General features: G+C 47.0%; 1 long non-coding RNA gene across 1 annotated transcript; it reads left to right on the top strand.

The window, feature by feature from the left end:
* The first annotated feature begins 309 nt into the window (after positions 1–309).
* LOC143828869 (uncharacterized) lies at positions 310–17,958 on the top strand. Its single transcript, XR_013227949.1, has 3 exons — positions 310–453; positions 17,141–17,291; positions 17,402–17,958. It is a non-coding gene; the product is annotated as an uncharacterized LOC143828869 (long non-coding RNA).
* The last annotated feature ends 1,191 nt before the right edge of the window (positions 17,959–19,149 follow it).

Genomic DNA, 19,149 nt, shown 5'->3' with positions numbered 1-19,149 from the left:
AGTCCGTCTCCTTTGACCGGAGGGTTGCAGCATCCTGAGTTGCTCCTGGAGTATTTCCAATGCTCCTGGGGGTGGCCCAACAATAGCATCTTCCTTATTTGCAATAGAGAGGCAGGATATTGATCCTCCAAACGAAATAAAGAAATTGAGGCATTCATCATTCCGGTCTGGCCGCCGTTCTTATCGCGACAGGCCCGGATCCGAACGCAAATCCTTTTTTACTGAAATAAAAAAGGAAATAATAATCGATCCTTTTGTTTTGGTATGTTTTGTAGGAAGTTGTTGGACCTTATTCCCTAAATCATCACCCTAACTTGGAAAAAAGCTTGGCTCATCTGGGCAAACACCTGGACTCCCGGCCCGCTCCGTCAGCAGGTTTGCATGAGAAACGGGCCTGCCAGAGAGGAGAGCCATCCATTGTCACCTGTCTCCCGGCACTGCGGAGAATGCAAGGTAAGGGGAGAAATCAGGGAATGTTTCTTTTGCGTCACTGGGTTCCTTTTGTCCTCCCCACATAATATCCTTGCTAGACTCTCATTAGGCGGAGATTTGTATATCGGTAAATTAAATTTAGACACCAAGCTGGAGCGGTCTCCTTCCTGATTACCCATTTGTGTGCCACAATGGCTATTAATCTCTCCCCCTTCCGTTCTGCTCGCTGCTATTTTTAGGGAGTGCCTGGCTGAGGCAGGCCCTGTGGAGAAGGCACACAGCCTCCTGGCCTGGACTCCCTGCCCAAACCGCTCCTGCCGGGGGCACGCAAGTCCTGGAGCATGACTCTGCAGCATGGCTCTGCCACAAGTGCAGCTTGCCAGACATCGGTGTGGAATGGCAGAAGATGCCCCCACTGCAGTCCCCCCTCCCAAATTAATGCAACCCCACTGCATTCCCAAGTTCAGAAGAAAGTCCACTTATCATACATACCTCTGTACATTACTTATTCCCTTAGGGCTGATCCTGCTCTGAGCAGGGGGTTGGACTAGATGGCCTCTATGGACCCTTCCAACTCTATGATTCTAGGATTCTATGAAAACGCGACAGTGGTTCTCTTTGGTGTGCTCAGGGAAATGGGCGATTCGTTCCTTGGAGAACGTGGGGACCGGGGAGAGGTCTTGGGCTCCCCGGTTGTCTCCTTCCCTTTATAGCTCCGCAGAGCCTGATCTGAGAATGGCTAAGGACCATGAACGAGGGAGCCTCAGCAGCCGTCTTCCTCAACTACGGTCCCCATGGTTCCTTGGGGGAGGCCAGAGGCAGAAGTCCTCCACTTGTCACCCCCCCCCCCCACACACACACACACACAATACACACACCCTATTCCGTAGCTGTGCCACCAAGGGTTGTGGGGGGGAGGGAATGGGGGAAACAGGGAGAGCTGAGGGCTGCCAGCTGTGGGGTGGAAACCCCTGGGGACTAGGGCCTTGGAGCTGGGGAAGGAGTGGGAGGGGCTCAGCTGAGTAATGCCACAGACCCCACCCTCCGAAGCTGCCATTTTCTCCAGGGGAACTGGCCTCTGCCCTCTGAAGACGAGTGGTAATGCTGGGTTATCTCCAGCACCACCTGGAGGTTGGCAGTGCTGGATGGGCACCCTAGAATTGCACAGGCACCCAGGACGTTTTGGGAGGGGGGGGTTAAAAATAAAATATCTCCCTGTTACTGCACCATCCCATGGACCCAGGAATCCACCTGAAACGGAATCAGCCCATGCGTCTGTCAAGGTCAGCCGTGTCCCCTCCAGCTAGGCTGAAGCCTTTCTTAACCTCAACAACTACCGTGTCCTTAAGCGGGGATGCCGGGGATTGAACCTGGGGCCTTCTGCATGGCAAGCTGAGGCTCAGCCCCTCAAGCACAGCCCATGCCCCCTTGGATCCCAGCCTGTCCCAGCCTGAGAAGGGGAATAAGAGCCTCCACTCTGCAGACTGCCCGGCCTCCCTCGCTGCCCGGACGAAAGCCCCCCTCCCCCCGCTCACCGTCTGCGGCGCCAAAAGAGATGAGATGGGCTTTCCCTCCTTGCCGTTTTGTGGGAAGCCATCCATAATCGTCAGAAACAGGCCCGGGGGAAACGTCCCCTTCCTTTAATTAAGCGGGGAGTGTAATTAGATGGTTAATTAGGAATTCCTCCCTACGATAAAAGCATATTGGGATGATTTGTAGTCTTCAGCAGCCCCAGTCAAAGACCCGTGCATGTCCATAACAGAAGATGACTTTCCCCCAAATGCGCTCTCTCTCTCTCTCTCTCTCTCTCTGTCTCTCTGTCTCTCTCTCTCTCTCCCCTCCACCGCAGCAGTTAAAGGGAAGAGTTTCTGGTCCATTCCATGCTGACAACTGGCTGTCCTGACCAGAACTAGGCATTTTGGGGTGGAGTGGAAGGATATCCGGTTTCTACCCCTTCCCTCCATAGACCTCGTCCCCTGTGATTCTCACAGCCAGCTTGGGGCAGTGGTTAGGAGCACAGACCTGTAATCTGGTGAGCCCGGTTTCATTCCCTGCTCACCCTCCACATGCAGCCAGCGGGGGGACCTTGGGCCTGTCACAGGTCTGATAGTGCTGTTCTCACTGAGCAGGAATATCAGGGCTCTCTCACAGGGTGTCTGTTGTGGGGAGAGGAAGGGAAGGCTGCTTTGAGACTCCTTTGGGTAGAGAAAAGCGGCATATAAGAACCAACTCTTCTTCTGTTCTGACCGAGCAGTGATTTCAGGGCTTTGCCCTGCCTCACCTCCCTCACAGGTGAGACTCCTTCAGGTAGAGGAAAGTGGCATATAAGAACCAACTCTTCCTCTTCTACAACAGCTGGCTTTGAACGTTTAGGCCTCCCGTGGTCTAGTGCCTGCCAAGCCTACTAGGGATGGGCAGGTATTTAATCACCACAGCAGCAACCTTTACCCTGCGGGGGAGGCCGGCTGAGAGTCTGTGCCCAGACCAAGGTCACCGTTTTCCAGAGGCCCACAGAATGCAGCTGGGGGCGTCCCTTCCGTGGTGGGCCCAGGAGTGAGCCAATACATGGTTGCGGGTGGGAGGGGCTCAGGGTGCCAGCTGTCCTAATGAAAAGTATTGCCCTGCCTTCGCTTTGGAGACGGCCTGCATTCCCAGGGCTTGGTGATGAGTTGTGATGCTTCTGCAGAGGGATTTGGCAGATAAAATCTCCAATAGGCTCTGGTTGGGAGGCCGGACATTCAGCTTGATGACTTGGGATGGGGGGGGGGGGGATGTTGACAGGCTCTTGGCACTGAGGGAGATTCCACTTGCACTCTGGAACTTTGCCCGTCGTGCTTGCTGAATCTTGAAAGGATCGTGCCAGTCGGCCCCAGATGTCCATCACGGGCTCAGTCATCAGAAGGGGCCGCTGTCTGCCAGTTTCCTAACCTAGACCCCCCTTGGCCTGTCTTCAGGCCGGGCTGCAGGCAACGGATGGCACTGCTGGTTCCAGCGGAAGACTTCCATTTGAATGTAGACAAGGGCTGGTCCTCAGGGAGGGCTCGTGGTCCCAGGTTCAATCCCCGGCATCTCCAGTGAGGAGGTCCAGGCAGGAGGGATGTGGAAGACCCCAGACTGAGACCTGGGACAGCTGCTGCCAGTCTGGAGTAGGCAATTAGAATGATAGAATCATGGGATTGGAAGGGACCTCCTGAGTCATCTAGTCCAAACCCCTGCACTATGCAGGACACTCACAACTACCTGCCCACCCACGGTGACCCCAGTGTCATGCCCAAGTGACCACCAAAAATCTCCAGAATCCAGCCTGGCCTGGAGGGAACTCACCTATCATCCCACAGTGGCAATCTGCAATTCCCTGGGTGTGCAAGGAAGGAAGGGCCACAAGAGACAAACCCTGGCACCTTGCAAACTCTGATGGCCTGATGACCTGATTCAGGAGAAGATGGGAAGCTGTGTTTGTCTCTCTGCGGCAGAATAAAAAAGCCCCCACCTGGTGGAACGAGCTCCCGGAGGAGATCAGGGCCCTGACGGAGCTTAAACAGTTCCGCAGAACCTGCAAAAAGGAGCTCCTCCGCCAGGCATTTGGTTGAGACCAGGCACAACCAACAGCGAATGAAGGGCCCCTGCTCCCCCCACCCCAGAACTCCACCCGAGCGCTCTGGACCTGTTGCGCCATTGCACTGTTGCACTGTTGTGCTGTTATATTGTATTGTGTGCTGTTACAACTTTGTTGTATTATTTAATTGTTATAACCACTGTTGTTAATATTATTGTTTGATTATTAATACAAATTGTTTCATGTATGGTTCATAAGTTCAATGTAAACCACCATGAGCCTCCGGGGAGGGCGGCATATAAATAAATAAATGATCTGAACATGGAATTGGGATCACTGTGCGTGGGCAGGTAGTTGTGAATCCCCTGCATTCTGCAGGGGATTGGACTAGATGACCCTGGAGGCCCCTTCCAACTCTGTGATTCTATGATTCTCTTCCTCCCCCCCCCCTACCCTTCCCACAGGCCCCCAGGTGCTTGGCATGCTCTTTAAATAACTCCTGCCCCCCCCCCCCCAATCCTCATCAGGCAGTGGAGACTGATCCTATTAATTCATTCATTACCTTTACTGGCATTCCATAGCGTTACAGCATATAAGAGAGAAAGATCAAGCAACAGGATATATAGAAACAACAAAACAAATGACAATAGGATATGCTAAAAAGCTTAGATTGTATTTTTAGAACCTCCACCAAAAACTTTGCAACCATAGACGTAATTTCAGGTGAAAAGTCGCTTAGTAAGTATCGAAATGCACTTCCCTTTTTACAAATCCCTTAGAATGCAGCAGAGGGATAAGAAATTCTTTGTGAGGAGCCTCATGAAGCTGGAAACCAAGATGATGTGCTGTACTGCAGTGGTCCCCAACCCCCGGTCTGGGGACCGGTACCGGTCCGTAAATCAGTCGGGAGCGGGCCGCAACTCCTCCTCGTCCTCCTCCCCGGCTGCTGCCTGGGGGCTGCCCTGCCACTGTACTGCTGGCTCTCCTTTGGTGCTCTCCGGCGGCCGCCCTGGCTGGGGATCCCCCTCGGCATGGCACTGTGCAGCTGCTTCTGGTAGCGCCTCCCAGAGGGCGGCGGAAAGTCAGGGAAAGCAAGTGGAGCAGGGGCTCAGGCGGTAGCAGCAATGTCCCTCAGCAAAAGACTACCCCCCCCCCCGGGCCTCAGTAAAATTCTCAAGGGTTGACCGGTCCCTGGTGATAAAAAGGTTGGGGACCACTGCAGGGTTATAGAAATCGTGAGCCATCTTCCCATGGTGGGTTTGTAAACCAAATCTGATAGGAGGACGTATATAAGATGGAGCAGGGAAAAGAATTGAAGATTTAGAATTTAATAGTCTCCGCTTTAGAGCAGATTCATTCGAGAGCAGGAAAAAACATTACTTGGAAATCCAGTTTGGGAAATTTTTGACATAATAACAGAATCATAGAATCATAGAGTTGGAAGGAGCCATACAGGCCATCTAGTCCAACCCCCTGCTCAACGCAGGATCAGCCCTAAGCATCCTAAAGCATCCAAGAAAAGTGTGTATCCAACCTTTGCTTGAAGACTGCCAGTGAGGGGGAGCTCACCACCTCCTTAGGCAGCCCCTTCCACTGCTGAACTACTCTGACTGTGAAAAACTTTTTCCTGATATCTAGCCTATATCGTTGTACTTGAAGTTTAAACCCATTACTGCGTGTCCTCTCCTCTGCAGCCAACGGGAACAGCATCCTGCCCTCCTCCAAGTGACAACCTTTCAAATACTTAAAGAGGGCTATCATGTCCCCTCTCAACCTCCTTTTCTCCAGGCTGAACATTCCCAAGTCCCTCAACCTATCTTCATAGGGCTTGGTCCCTTGGAGAAACAATTGGTGCAGAAGGAGTCATTTGTTTAAATGAGAAATTAATCAGCTCAACCCAGGTCTAAAATGTATTTTAAGCCAATATTTAAAAGTGACCGTGCAGGTCTTCCTTTCCAAGAGATGCTGGCCCAGTTCAGTGCAAATAGCAGAATCAGGCACACGTTTTGGGGCACCCAGAAGTTGCCAGAAGAAGTTTGGCTGGATTTTTCAACATTACTGTTCAATGCTTTTATCCTAATAGGCGTGCCATATAATATTTGTAATGAGATTTTAGCATTAAAACTTTTTACTGCAGCAAGTACAAATTGATTGCCTTTAAGGACATAAAATTGTTTGATTAGGGCAGCAGAACCACATTTGGCCACATTCATTGCTTGAATTTGATGAGTTGACCAATTGATTATAGTGATATTTAAAGCTTTTAACTTGAATAATTTCTTTACTTCCCAGAAACCATTTCTTTAGTTTCTAGCTCCTTGCACTTTGGATTTTGAGTAATTTATGGTTAGAGAATTACTTTGATAATATGAAAAGGTTTAAATGTCTTAGAAGCCTGACTCAATGCTATTATCATCAGCATAAAGTAATAAGGGGATCGAGTGTGACCCTAATTTAGGGGGGTGGCCATTGACAGATTGAAAATCTGGAGTCAAATCCTTCAGAAACAAATGAAAAGGGTGAGGGGCAAGGAGACATCCTTGTTTAAGTTCCCTAGTAGATGGGAACTGAGAGGTTAAATGGCCCTTTCCACGATATTTAACTTGGCATGAGCTTACTGTATGGAGTTTCTTGAGGAGAACTAATAAGCACAGATCAACTCTCAGAAGCTCCTGTTTGTTGCACAGTCGCTCTCTAGGAACTGAGTCAAATGCACTTTTTAAGTCAAGGGCTTTGTCCAATTTTTTTGTGCCAGAATTCAATTATTTATCAGCCAAAGAAGCAAGAAGGAAACAGTGATCTGTGGTGGATTTTTCTTTAATAAAATCAATTTGTTCTGGTCCAGTGAGGTTATGAGAATGCAGCCAATAATTCAGGTCATGCTCTATATTTTTGCCGTAAAGTTTGACAATTATTGAGAGAAGGCTAATTGGGCAAAAAAAATTGGGAAGATTGGGACTGCACTTTTGGAAAACTGGAATGTTTACTGAGTTTAACCAAGAATTGGGAACAATCCCAAATTAAACTGCTCACTTCCAGCCACCCGGAGTCCTTCTGGGAATGACGAGGGGAAAATCAAATAAATCCCCTTATATTCCCCCCAAGAGCACTAAGGCCTGCAGGACAACCCCCACGGAAGATCCCTGGCAGGGCTGGTAGATCCATGGGCCTGCTAGGACCTTGCAGGTCCTTAATCAGTTATGCGGGGCCGGTAAGATGGAGCTATTCCACCAGCCCCAAAAGAACCATAAATAAACACTGACCTCACCACCACTGGGAGAAACGGAAGATCAGCGCCTGATGCCAAAGCCCCTGCCTGGAATATTCATTCATTCATTCATTCATTCATTCATTCATTCATTCATTCATTCATACTGACCTTCCCTATGGCTCTGAGCAGTTTACATGGAACATTATAGAACATTTACATAGAACAATATCAATATAACAGTAACATACCAACTGGAACAATTAGAACGGCACTTCAACAATAACTTGACAATCCCTCATTCGGTTCGTTCCCTCAGTCTGGGGGTCACCTGTAGGTGTTATGGGTCAGTCGGCCCCACCAAAGGCCTGGTGGAAGAGCTCCTTTTTGCAGGCCCTGCGGAATTGTGGAAGTTCGGACAGGGCCCTGATCTCTTTGGGGAGCTCCTTCCACCAGGTGGGGGCCAGGACTGAAAAGGTCCTGGCCCTTGTTGAGGTCCAACGTGCCTCTTTGGGGCCAGGATTCTCCAGCCAGTTGGAGGTGGCGGAGCATAGAGCTCTTCTGGGGTTCTGGGCAGGGAGGCAGTCTCTCAAGTACGCTGGGCCCAGGCCGTTATGTCATGTCATGTCAGTTGGGGGCATGTGAATTAATATTGTTTTTACTGTTGTATACAATGTTTTTATGAGCTGTTGTTACCCACCCAGAGCAGCACTGGAGGGGTAGATCAAAAATAAAACTTTATTATTGCATTATTTATAGTCACAGTCCAATTAGAGCTGTTCTCACAGAGCAGTTCTGTCAGAGCTCTCTCGGTCCCACCTACCTCACAGGATGCCTATTGTGGAGCTGAAGCAAACGACACGGAGACTGTAGTTTGGGGAGAGCAAGCCCCTCGATGCTCCGAGAGCAGTTTATTGCCCCCTGGGCTTCTTTGGGTGGTCTCCCATCAAAGAACAAACCAGGGCCGGCCCTGAAAAGGTTGAGGGGAGAGGAAAGGGAAGGCGACTGGAAGCCGCTTTGAGACTCTTTTGGGTAGAGAAAAGTGACATCTGAGAACCAATTCTTCGTCTTCTTCGTCTTCTTCTTCTTCTTTGGGTTAACTACTGAGCAGGGATCCCTTTCGCCTGAGGAGGAGGATAGCCTGGGGGAGCAAACCTCTTTGGCTTTTCCTTGGTTAGGGCCCAGAGATGGTCCTCTGCCCCAAAGGACTGCACAGTAGCCAGAGCAGAGGGGGTGGGAGGCTGCGATGCAAGAGCCACGGAAGACCCCCAATGCGCCAGCAAAGGGATCGGCAACCAAGTTCAAGGATGGGGCAGCCGCAGGGGCGTCCCTGTGATTTGTGCCCTGCTTGACGGATGGGCACCTCTTCCGTTGGCACCATCGAGAGGGATGCACCTGACAACGCTGAGCATTTTGCTGGGGTGTATTTCACCAGGCTGCTCGGTTATGTCAGCTGATAATGTAAATTAAATCTCCATAAACCCACCAGGCAGATCTCTGCATCACTGAAAGCCGACAGAAAGGATGAATTATAACCTGCAACTGGCCATCCATCTCCTGCTTATTATATTATAATGTCCCTTTGATTGAATTCCAGTGGCACACGACCGATTGTCTCTCTGCCTCTCCCCGTGTCATCCTCCTTGTGTTTGAAGCATGAGGGCCAAGGACCCTGGTGCAGCTGGGTGTCTTCTCCCCTTTGCTCCTTGGCCCTTCCTTTGCCCTCCGGCTGGCAGCAGACTCACGACGCTCATAAATGGGGCTGTTGCTTGATCACTACCCAGCACCGTCGGCAGAGATGTGTCTCAAAGTCTTCTTCGTAGCGAGGCAAAGCTTGGCCCATTTTCATCACGACACATTTCTCTCTCCAACATCTTCCCCCTCCAGCTGAGATACGATTCTCAGGGGTCAGGAAACTGCAGGATGGGCAAAGCTAGAAGCTTTGTATGCGGCAACCCAAAAACGCACGAATCGCAGAGGGGCTTCCCCACTAGGAATACTCCCCTGAGTTCCACTCTGATCCAGACAGTCCCTCAGGCTGAGCTGGGCTACCGGCAGCCCAGCATTCTTTGGTGTGTTGTGGATAAGAATGAAAGAATCATAGCGTTGGAAGGGACCACCGGGGTCATCTAGTCCAACCCCCTGCACTAGGCAGGACACTCACAAATACCTGCCCACCCACACTGACCCCAATTTCACCCTGGAGAGAATTCACCTTCCATGCCACAGTGGTGATCAGCCATTCCCTGGGTATGCAAGACAAACCCTGGCACATCCCTTCCTGCCCACCCACTCACCCTCTGCCCAAGTTCATAAAACCAGCATTTCTGTCAGATGACTATCTAGCCTCTGGTTAAAAAATCTCAAAAGATGGAGAACCCACCACCTACCGAGGAAACCTGTTCCACCGAGGAACTGCTCAGGAATGTCTTCTGGACATTTAGCCAAAAATTCTTTTGAATTTATTTCAACCCACTGGTTCTGGTCCGACCCTTTGTGGCAACTCTGCTTTGTCTAAGCCCATCAACACCCATCTCCGGACCTGACCAGGGCATTGCCCAACATCCTGCTCCGTGGAAAATTCCATCATGAGCTCACCTGAGGTCCATCATGTAACCCCCTCCCCAAAAACACATATAAACCGTGGCCACCCTGTGCTTTCTGGTTCGGATCCATTCGGAACACCCCGCACGCTGGTCGTGTTGCTGCTTTCTCTGACTCCCTGCTCATCGAGACCGGCAATTATACTGAAACCTCTTTTCCCACTCAATTTTTCCTTTTCCGCCTGATTACTAGTGTGTTTTTTTTTTTTTTATTTTTTTTTTTGTTTTTTTGCACTTTATTAGTAACTTTATTAATAATACATTTCAAAGTTAACATAAATCTTGCAGTCTTTCAATATAACAGGTTTAAACTTCCAGTAACACTTTTTTTTTTTTTGACAAAATAAATTTTATTCAATCTTTGATTATTGACAATAGTTGTTCATGTTATAATTACATTTCTCATTTTCTCCCTCCCTCACTCCACCCCCACCCTCCACCCTACCTGCCGTTTCCTTATAACTCTTTCAACCATGTACACAGCTTCTTGATCCCGCTCAAGGCTTTATTCTTACTCTCCCTGTTCCCAGTCGACCTCAACCAATGGAAATACTTTGTCCAATTACTATTTATCCTTTCCTTTTTCTCTTCCCATAAGGCCTCCCCTCTTAAACAGATCACAATTTCAGAGCTAACATCCTCATAGAGATACTGAAACCAGCTTTCCCATGTCCACTTTGATTTATCTTTCCATCCCCTAGCAACAGCGGCTTGTATTGCAAGTACCATGGCTTTATATAATTTGAGATCCTTTTTTTCCTTTAAATCATATCCCAAAATACCTGCAAACAGCATATTTGCTTCTTTCACTATTGTAATTCCTAGAATATTTTCCATTTCCTGAATTATATTTCTCCAATATCCAGAAACTTCGGTACACTCCCACCACATATGTATATAATATCCCTTATCCTTTCCACAGTGCCAACATTTAGGGGTCAGCCCTTTTATCATATACGCCAACTGGGCCGGCGTTCTATACCATTTCCAAATTAACTTTCTAGTCATTTCCTTATATTTGTCTAATTTTATCTGTTTATTTCCCTTTATAATTTTATGTACTACTTGATCAGGCAATTGGATGTCCCTCTGCCATTTTATTTGAATCACACGTCCTATATAATCCTCATCGCTTACCATTAGCTTATATAACACCCCCACTACTCCTTTTTTTGCAGTTTCCATTCTTTGCATAGTCCCCTTCATCCGACTATCCTTAGATAATATCCCTAAGCGTGAGAGTTTACTCATAGCCTCGTATAGTCCGTGGACCCTCAACCAATTCCTTTCCCCCAACAATTCCATACATTTTTCTTTTGATATCATTACTCCCGATTGGTCTAATAAATCCTTTACTCTATTCAACCCTTTCTTTTTTAAATTTTCCCACCATATAGGGTCATCTAGTTCTTGTAGTAATTCTACTGGTATCCATTTCACGAAGTCTGCTGACCATACTCCTTCCCATCTTTTCCAGGCTCTGAGGGCAACCGCCCTCGGCCCTGTTGTTTCTTTAGTTTCTAATGTTAAATTCTTTGTAAACACCCCCCATTTTCCTTTCCCCTTATTTACTTCGTTTTCTATCCTTACCCATTTTCTTTCTCTGTTTATCTCCGCATCCAATAAATGTTTAATTTGAAATGCCTCAAAGTATCTCTCTAAATTTATTAGGCCCCATCCCAACTCCTCTTGTGGAATATAAATTAATTTTTGTTTAAACCTAGCTATTTTGCTTCCAAAAGTCCAATCCCTCAGCTGTCTATTCCATTCCTTAGCTTGTATTCTTGGTACTTCTGATGGGAGTACCTGGTATAAATAGCTAAGCTTTGGAATTAAAAACATTTTAATTGCTCTAATTTTAGTTAATATATTCATTGTTTTAGACTTCCAAGCCTTCATGTTTCTGCGTATCTTCTTCCATATTTCCTGGTAGTTATTTTTTCCTATTTTGTTTATTCTTTTAAAAATTTTTATGCCTAAGTATTTTAACATTTTACATCCCTTTGGTATATCTGTTTCTTTCTCCACTAATATCTGATCCCCCTTAGGTATGTTAAAATATATAATTTCGGATTTCCCCATATTGACTCCTAACCCTGAATATTGTTCAAAGTCCTTTAATATTATCTTAATTTCCTTGGCTGCTGTTAGTGGATCTTTAAGTACCAGAAGAATATCGTCTGCAAAAAGATTAAGTTTGACCTCTTCCTGACCCACCTTATATCCTTCTATTCTAGGGGAGTTCCTTATTCTATCTGCCAAGATTTCTATAGCCATTACAAATAATAGGGGTGACAATGGGCAACCCTGCTTTACCCCCCTTGAGATTGGAAATTCTTTTGATCTGCCTCCATTTATCCATAGTGTTGCGATTCCTTGTTTATAAAGCTCTTTTACAGCTTCCAAGAAGCTCCCTTCTATTCCACTATCCCTTAGTGTTTCCCAGAGAAAATTATGTTCGACGGTATCGAAGGCTTTGAATATATCTAGTTTCAATAGTGCCAATTTCTTTTCTTTATGTTGCTGTTTATGTGCTAGTACATTTAAAATATTCCTTATTGGGTGGAAAATTTGTCTGTTTTTAATAAATCCATACTGGTCCTCCCCTATTATTTTTGGTAATATTTTTTCTAATCTGTTAGCTAAGACCTTGGCGAATATTTTGTAATCTTGATTCATCAAACTAATAGGCCTATATGAGCCAACATCTTTGGGATCCTTAGACTGCTTTAGTATCACCACCATCTCTACCTGTTTCCATGTATTGGGGATGTTTCCGCCTGTCATTATATCGTTAAACAAATATGCCATTTCTGGTATTAATATTCCACTCATTTCTTTATAATATTCGGCCGTATATCCATCTGTCCCCGGGGATTTTCCTATTTTTAATTGTCTAATTACCCCTTCTATTTCGGATGCACTTATATCCTTATTAAGGGATTCCTGATCTTCTTTAGTTATTTTTGTGTACCACTTCTCCTTGAGTTGCCCTTTTCCTGAGGACTCATATAAACTTTGGTAATATTTGACAAACGCTTCTCTTATTAGATGCGAATCCACCAGCTCCTTCTGGCCCTGTCTTATGCTTTTTATTCTCTGTTTGTCTTTTTTCCTCTTTAAATATTTGGCTAATTTCTTTTGTGAGTTTATATTTGTTCTATGCCATTCGCTTTTAATTAGGGTTTCCCTTTTCCACACTAATACTAAATCTTGGGAGTCTAGATCATTTTTTAAGATCTGGATTTGTCTTTGCCGTTGTGTGTCAAATTTATTTTGCTGGTGTGCTTGCAGAATTTTTATCTGCCCCAATTTACTTTCAATTTCTTCATCTCTCTGACGTTTTAATAACTTTTCCGTCCAGATTAGGTGTCCCCTCATAACGGCCTTCGCTGCGTCCCACACAATATGGGGCTCCGCCGATCCTATATTTTCTTTAAAATAATATTTTAGCTGTTTCACTATATTTTCCCTGTTTTCTTTTTTACTTAGAACTATGTTTTTGTATCTCCACCTCCCTTCCGATTTTTCCTTTTGTATCGTCAAGTCCACAATAATTGGAGCATGGTCCGAGATCAATATTGGCTGTACTCCTGCGTCATTAATCTTCAGTTCCTGTGAATCTGAGATCAAGACATAATCAATGCAAGTATATTTTTTATGTCTCGCGGAAAAAAAGGTTGGTCCCGATTTTTTGCCCATTGCTTCAAACACTTCGATTAGGCCCCATTTCCTGACCTTCAATGCCGAGAGATCCATATTAAAGTCCCCTGCCATGACTATTTCTCCTTCGCTATAAGCCTGTATTCTTTGCAGGATTCCCCGCATGAAACTCTTTGATCCCACATTTGGTGCATACACATTAACCAAAGTAAATATTTTTTTATCTATCTTGCACTTCAAGAAAATATATCTACCTTCCTTATCCACTTTACGCTCCAGTACCTCCAGATTCATATCCCTTTTTGCCAAGATGGCTACCCCCCTTGCCTTTGCCGTTCCCCTTGCCTCTGCCACTACTTCCCAAAGTGGAGAGGACAGAATTGGTTTAATATCTTTTCTGGCCTTATGAGTCTCTTGAAGGTATATTAATCCTACCTTTAGTTTCCTAGCCAGAGCTATGAGTCTATATCTTTTCACGTTTGAGGTCAGACCGTTCACATTCAGAGACAAAAGTTTGACCATGACCCGAACTGTACCTTTTATAGTTGAACAAAGTAACAGCAGTAATCCCCACCCTGTGCAAAGAGTTCGTACACACAGAAAGAACCTTCCTGTTCCCTTTCCACTCTTCTAGGTTCCACTGGTCCTTTCCCTCTCCCCCATCCCTACTTATCTATTTTTATTTATTTTTACTATTGAAACCCAACACTTTCTCCCCCAAAATTAGTATTACAGCTTTGGACTAGTTTGCACTGATTACTAGTGTGTTAGATATTTTTTTGCCTACTTCGTTATTTTCATTCTAATAAACATTGTTACTATTTTTGCTATAACTATTTGTGTCTGCCTTGAGTCCTTAAGGGTGTAATCACTTCATAAACATTGGCAAACAATCCATTTCACTACAGTACTAACTCTCGCTAAGTAAATTCCCCGCTAAGTAAATTCCCCACTGCTGAATATACACGTGTCACGGGACATGCGTGTAAGTGCGCTTCTAGTAACAATAAGCATGGCGACTCTTGCGGGGTGTGGGGCCAGATGATAAAGAAGATGAATATCAATTAATAAAAGCAACCATAAGGTCTATTCACCCAGCAAACTGAGCACGGATCAAGATGAAAACCAACATACCTGCGAATTCCTTTCCCCGCTTTTTGTGCTCCCACCCCTCATGAGATGAGACAGGCTCCTTCTTCTTGAAGCTACACTGTTCAGAAAACCTGCCTTACCTGGGTCCCTCCCTTCTGCTCATCCACAGGAGCATCAAGTGGCAGCCGGGCCTTCATCCTTCATGAGAAGTTGAGCAGGATGGGACAAGTCTCCAGAGAAGTGGGCTTCACCTCCACACCTAGGGATTTCTGTGGCCTCTTGTGGGTCACTGCATCCCTTTCTCTCCAGCGAGACCTCTGTCTCCGAGGTACACGCTCTGGCTGCAGTGTTTGTGAGTAAGCTTTTGGCTTCCTCTGACCAGACCCACCTACGTATCTGTGGCCCCAAATCTCCTTGTCCAAGAGGAGCTGACTCATTCTGCCCCGGCTTTCCAATTGCCATCTGCTAGCCTGCAGGGAGGCCTTTTGGAGCATGTAAAGGGTGCAGAACCTAATTCCTGGGGTTCAGACGTGTAGCCACAGCCTTGCGGTTTGCGTTGACGAGCCAGGAGCTGCACAGACTGGGGGAGACGGAAGGCCCCGCACGACAGGCAGAAAACCGTGAAGACGGAAGGTCAAGGCAGAAAGAGTCGCAGCAGACGGGAGGCAGCTCACAAACCTTTAGGGCAGGGGTAGTCAAACTGCGGCCCTCCAGATGTCCACAGACTACAATTCCCAGGAGCCCCCTGCCAGCGAATGCTGGCAGGGGCTCCTGGGAATTGTAGTCCATGGACATCTGGAGGGCCGCAGTTTGACTACCCCTGCTTTAGGGCCTAACACAGCCTGGGACCCGCCTACCTGAGGGACCACTTCTCCAAATACACACCCCAAAGAGTTTTGTGGTCAGCAAACTCTGGAGGAAGAAGAAGAAGAGGAGCTGGTTCTTACATGCCTTATGAACTCTAATCTGCTGATGATCCCAGCCCTTAAGAGGTATCCAGCTGGGGGTTTAGAGCCCTGGCTCCAGCCGGCAGAAAAGCTCTCGATGTTCCGACGGGCCTGCGAAATGGTGCCCTCCCACCAGGCTGCGCCTCAACTATCCAATATGGGCCCCCTGCTTAGCCCCATTTGAATGAGCACCCCCCCCCCTCAGGCCAGGCCCTGCTTAAAAACATCCCAGTTTGTTTGTCTGACCCACTGGACAGTTCGTCTAGAACAAAGCGAGTTAACAGGATTTGGGGAGCTGTTTTTAATTGAATTTTAGAATTTTTACTTAGATCTATTTGCGTTTTGTATTCTCTTACTGTTGTACACCACCGCAGGACCAGTTTTTGGACAGGAGCATGTTAGAAATCCCAAAATAAATACAAATACGTCAACAAATAGACATTTTAAATGAAACGAATTGGGGGGGGGGCAAAGGACCCCAGAAGGGCTGCGTTTCCACTAGGAGAGATTGATCCACAAGATGACCCACCAAGGTTGGGGCCACCATCTCTTTGGGCCGAAACACGCAGGCAGAAATCAGGTCTCCGGCTTCCCCCGATTTCTTTCCAGTGCTCCGTTCTGGCCCTCTCAGCACGCAACGGGCCGGCTCCGTGCTGCCTCTGCACAGCAGGTTCCCAGGCGGTTCTTTGGGGCACATAAACAAACTGTCTCCAGCCGCCTTTGTGCGTCTGGATGCTCCAGGTTAGCAACAATTAGTTCAATCCCTACCACTAATTGTTATTTTATTGGAAGGAATAATTGTTTCATTAAAGCCTCCCCACTGAGAACTCTTGTTAGAATAAAGTTACAGTACGGTTGCATTTGCCAATTAGCGAGGATTTATCTCCAGCCCTCACCAGCTGCGTCTTCCGGTGGTGCATCGGCAGACCACAGAGCGCCCGTCGCTCGGGCCCACCCACCGGCCGGCAGAGCCCCCCTTTCACTGAGGGCCAGACCGAGAACCATAAATCCAAGAACCATAAATCCCCCCCCCCTCCCGCCGATATCATTTCAAATACTGAATGCAAGATGCTACCTCAGGTTTGGGCCCACCACTTGGGAGCAAGCTGCCCGCAGGCACCTTGAGGGGAGGCAGGGTGAAGGCCCTATTGCTAGATGTCAGAAGGCAGGCGGGGTCCTCAGATCCTCACCCCCCCCTTTGTACCCACCCTTCTCATGTCAATTTCATTCCATGCTGGTAACCCCTCCCCTTTATTTTGTTTGCACACAGCGCTGAAATACTTTTGAAATTTTTATTTTCTACCGGGGGCACTGCTTTTTTTCTCCTCTCCAACCCCCCCCCTTTCTAGTCAATACCAGGATGGAATTAAACCTTGTGTGTCTCTTTTTAAACTTTCCCCTCATCTGTTTGATTTTTTTTAAATTCGGCAATCTGAAAGTAGTCTCGTATCGATACACTCATGCTGCTTGTCAAAAAATTAAAAATTGAAAGTGACATCGAGCTTATTCATTGATGATAGGGGGAGGATGGTAAAAGGTGCACAGCAGACAGAATGACCTCAATGTGGGTGGAGAGGGACCCTTCAAAGGGCAGGAAAAAGATGGATAAAATATCTGTATGCTTTTGAACTTCCTTCAGGTTGGAAGCAAAACAAGGGGAAAATCAGCACAAAAGCATTCTCAAAAAAACCCAAGCAAACAGCGACCAGAAAGGGAACTGAACGCTGAAGGGAAGAAAATCAATGCAGAATGACAAAGCAAACCCCGTGGACATGCACAGTGAAAGCCAGGTAAACACCTCTGCATAATAGGCCTCAGTCTCCAAGCCCCTAATTATCCTCGTTCTCCTCTGCATCAGCCCTGAAGTTTCACCGGCCTTCCTTTTGTGTCTTTCCTGCAGTCGGTGGGAAAAGAGACCTGTACAATGGTGAGTCGCTGTCAGGATGAGCCCGCTTTGTGTGTCAGTCGAGTTTGGAGATTTGAAAGCCGTGCTTGTGGCTCGTCATGACGACATCCCGGACTGATTCTGCTGCCTGGAAAGTCTGCCGTTTTTTGACCTTTTCTGTGGCTGAGCACTGGCTGTATGTGGACGGTTTCCAAACCCCCCGTGATTCTGTCCTCATGCTTCCCACACACGCCCTTCCTCCATCAGTTCACTCGTGCTCTGCAAGGCTCTGATTTCCCAAGATGTTTTCTGCCTTGCCAGACATTTCTTGATAGTGTTAAAAGGGCCCAAAATAACATCCCAGCTCTGCGACAAACTTGAACCCCAGTTGAACGACTGTCCAAGAGATGACTAATGCACAACTGCATTCAAAAACTTTCCTTGCAGTTACAGAAGTTAGGGGGAAGAAATAACCACGATTATACTAGAATGACCTTTGAGTACAGTGGCAACCAGACCAACAAAATTTTACTCAACTGTAAAGCTGCCACAACCTGTCAATTCTGCCATTATATTTTCTTAACCCTCCCTGCTTTCTGTCATGTTTACTGTTGTGTTTGTCATAGCTTGGGTTAGAGGTCAGGAAGAATGCTTTGGATTAAGGGTTAGGATTCTAGATTGCCTTGGAGTGTGAATTATTGCCCGTTGCCCTTTGCCCTGAGTTTCTTATCCATTGGGGCGGGTGTCTTATTGCGTTTGATCCTGGGGTGATGGGTTTGTGATCTACGGGGTGGACACTGCCTGCCTAAACCCGTACCTGGAGGGTCTGGTGGGCACTGGGGGTTAAAACAGTTTCATGGCCATCTTTTGATTAGTCTTAACAAAAATGCTCATAGGAGAGCCTCCTTATTCTCCAATACAGCAACTTCTTTACTAAGCAGAGTTTGCTTATTGTGGCAATTGACCGAAACCACATATAAACTTACTGGGATGCTTAAAGGGCGGTAGACGCTAATCTGGAAAGCTGGATTGCATTCCCCACCCTTCGTCCCCAGGCAGCCAGTTGGGTGACCTCAGGCCAGTCATGGTTCTCTTAGAGCTGTACTCACAGAGCAGTTCTCTCGAGCTCTCTCAGCTCCATTTACCTCACGGGGTCAGTGCTGTGGGGAGAGGAAGGGAAAGTTGTTTGTAAACCATTTTGGTAATGAAAAGAGGGGTATAAAACTCTACTTCTTCTCTTCATCCTTGTCTTCAGCATTTGTGTGCATGAAGATAACTGGAAGAAGTAGGAGGGTACACAAGAGCTTATCATCATTAAACTTTATAAAGTTGAAGTTGCCTGCAGCCAACTCACTCCTTACCTGACTGGGCCTGGGGGGGGGGTGCTGCCAATAGGGAGATACCACTCTGCCAGTGAAGGCCAATCAGTTCAAATCATTGCCAATTAGGGCCCATCAGTTTAAATAGCAATCTGCCAGTTAGGGCCAATCAGTTCAAATTGCATGCAGACTACCTCATTGGCCCACCCTGGGAATGTGCAGCCAATAGGGAGAGAACACTCTGTAAATGAGGACCAATCAGTTCAAATCTGCCAATGAGGACCAATTAGTTTAAATTTCATGCAGACAATGCGCCCTCTACCTGATTGGCCCTTCCTGGGGATGTGCCACCAATAGGGAGAGAGCACTCTCCCAATGGGGGCCAATTGTGGGGCTTATCTGTCCTCTTCCTGCTGCTTCCTGGGTGGAAAAGATGATGGCCTT

This window comes from Paroedura picta, chromosome 2 (assembly GCF_049243985.1).
Source record: "Paroedura picta isolate Pp20150507F chromosome 2, Ppicta_v3.0, whole genome shotgun sequence".
Classification (NCBI taxonomy): Eukaryota; Metazoa; Chordata; class Lepidosauria; order Squamata; family Gekkonidae; genus Paroedura; species Paroedura picta.
This window is presented reverse-complemented; position numbering and strand designations above follow the sequence as displayed.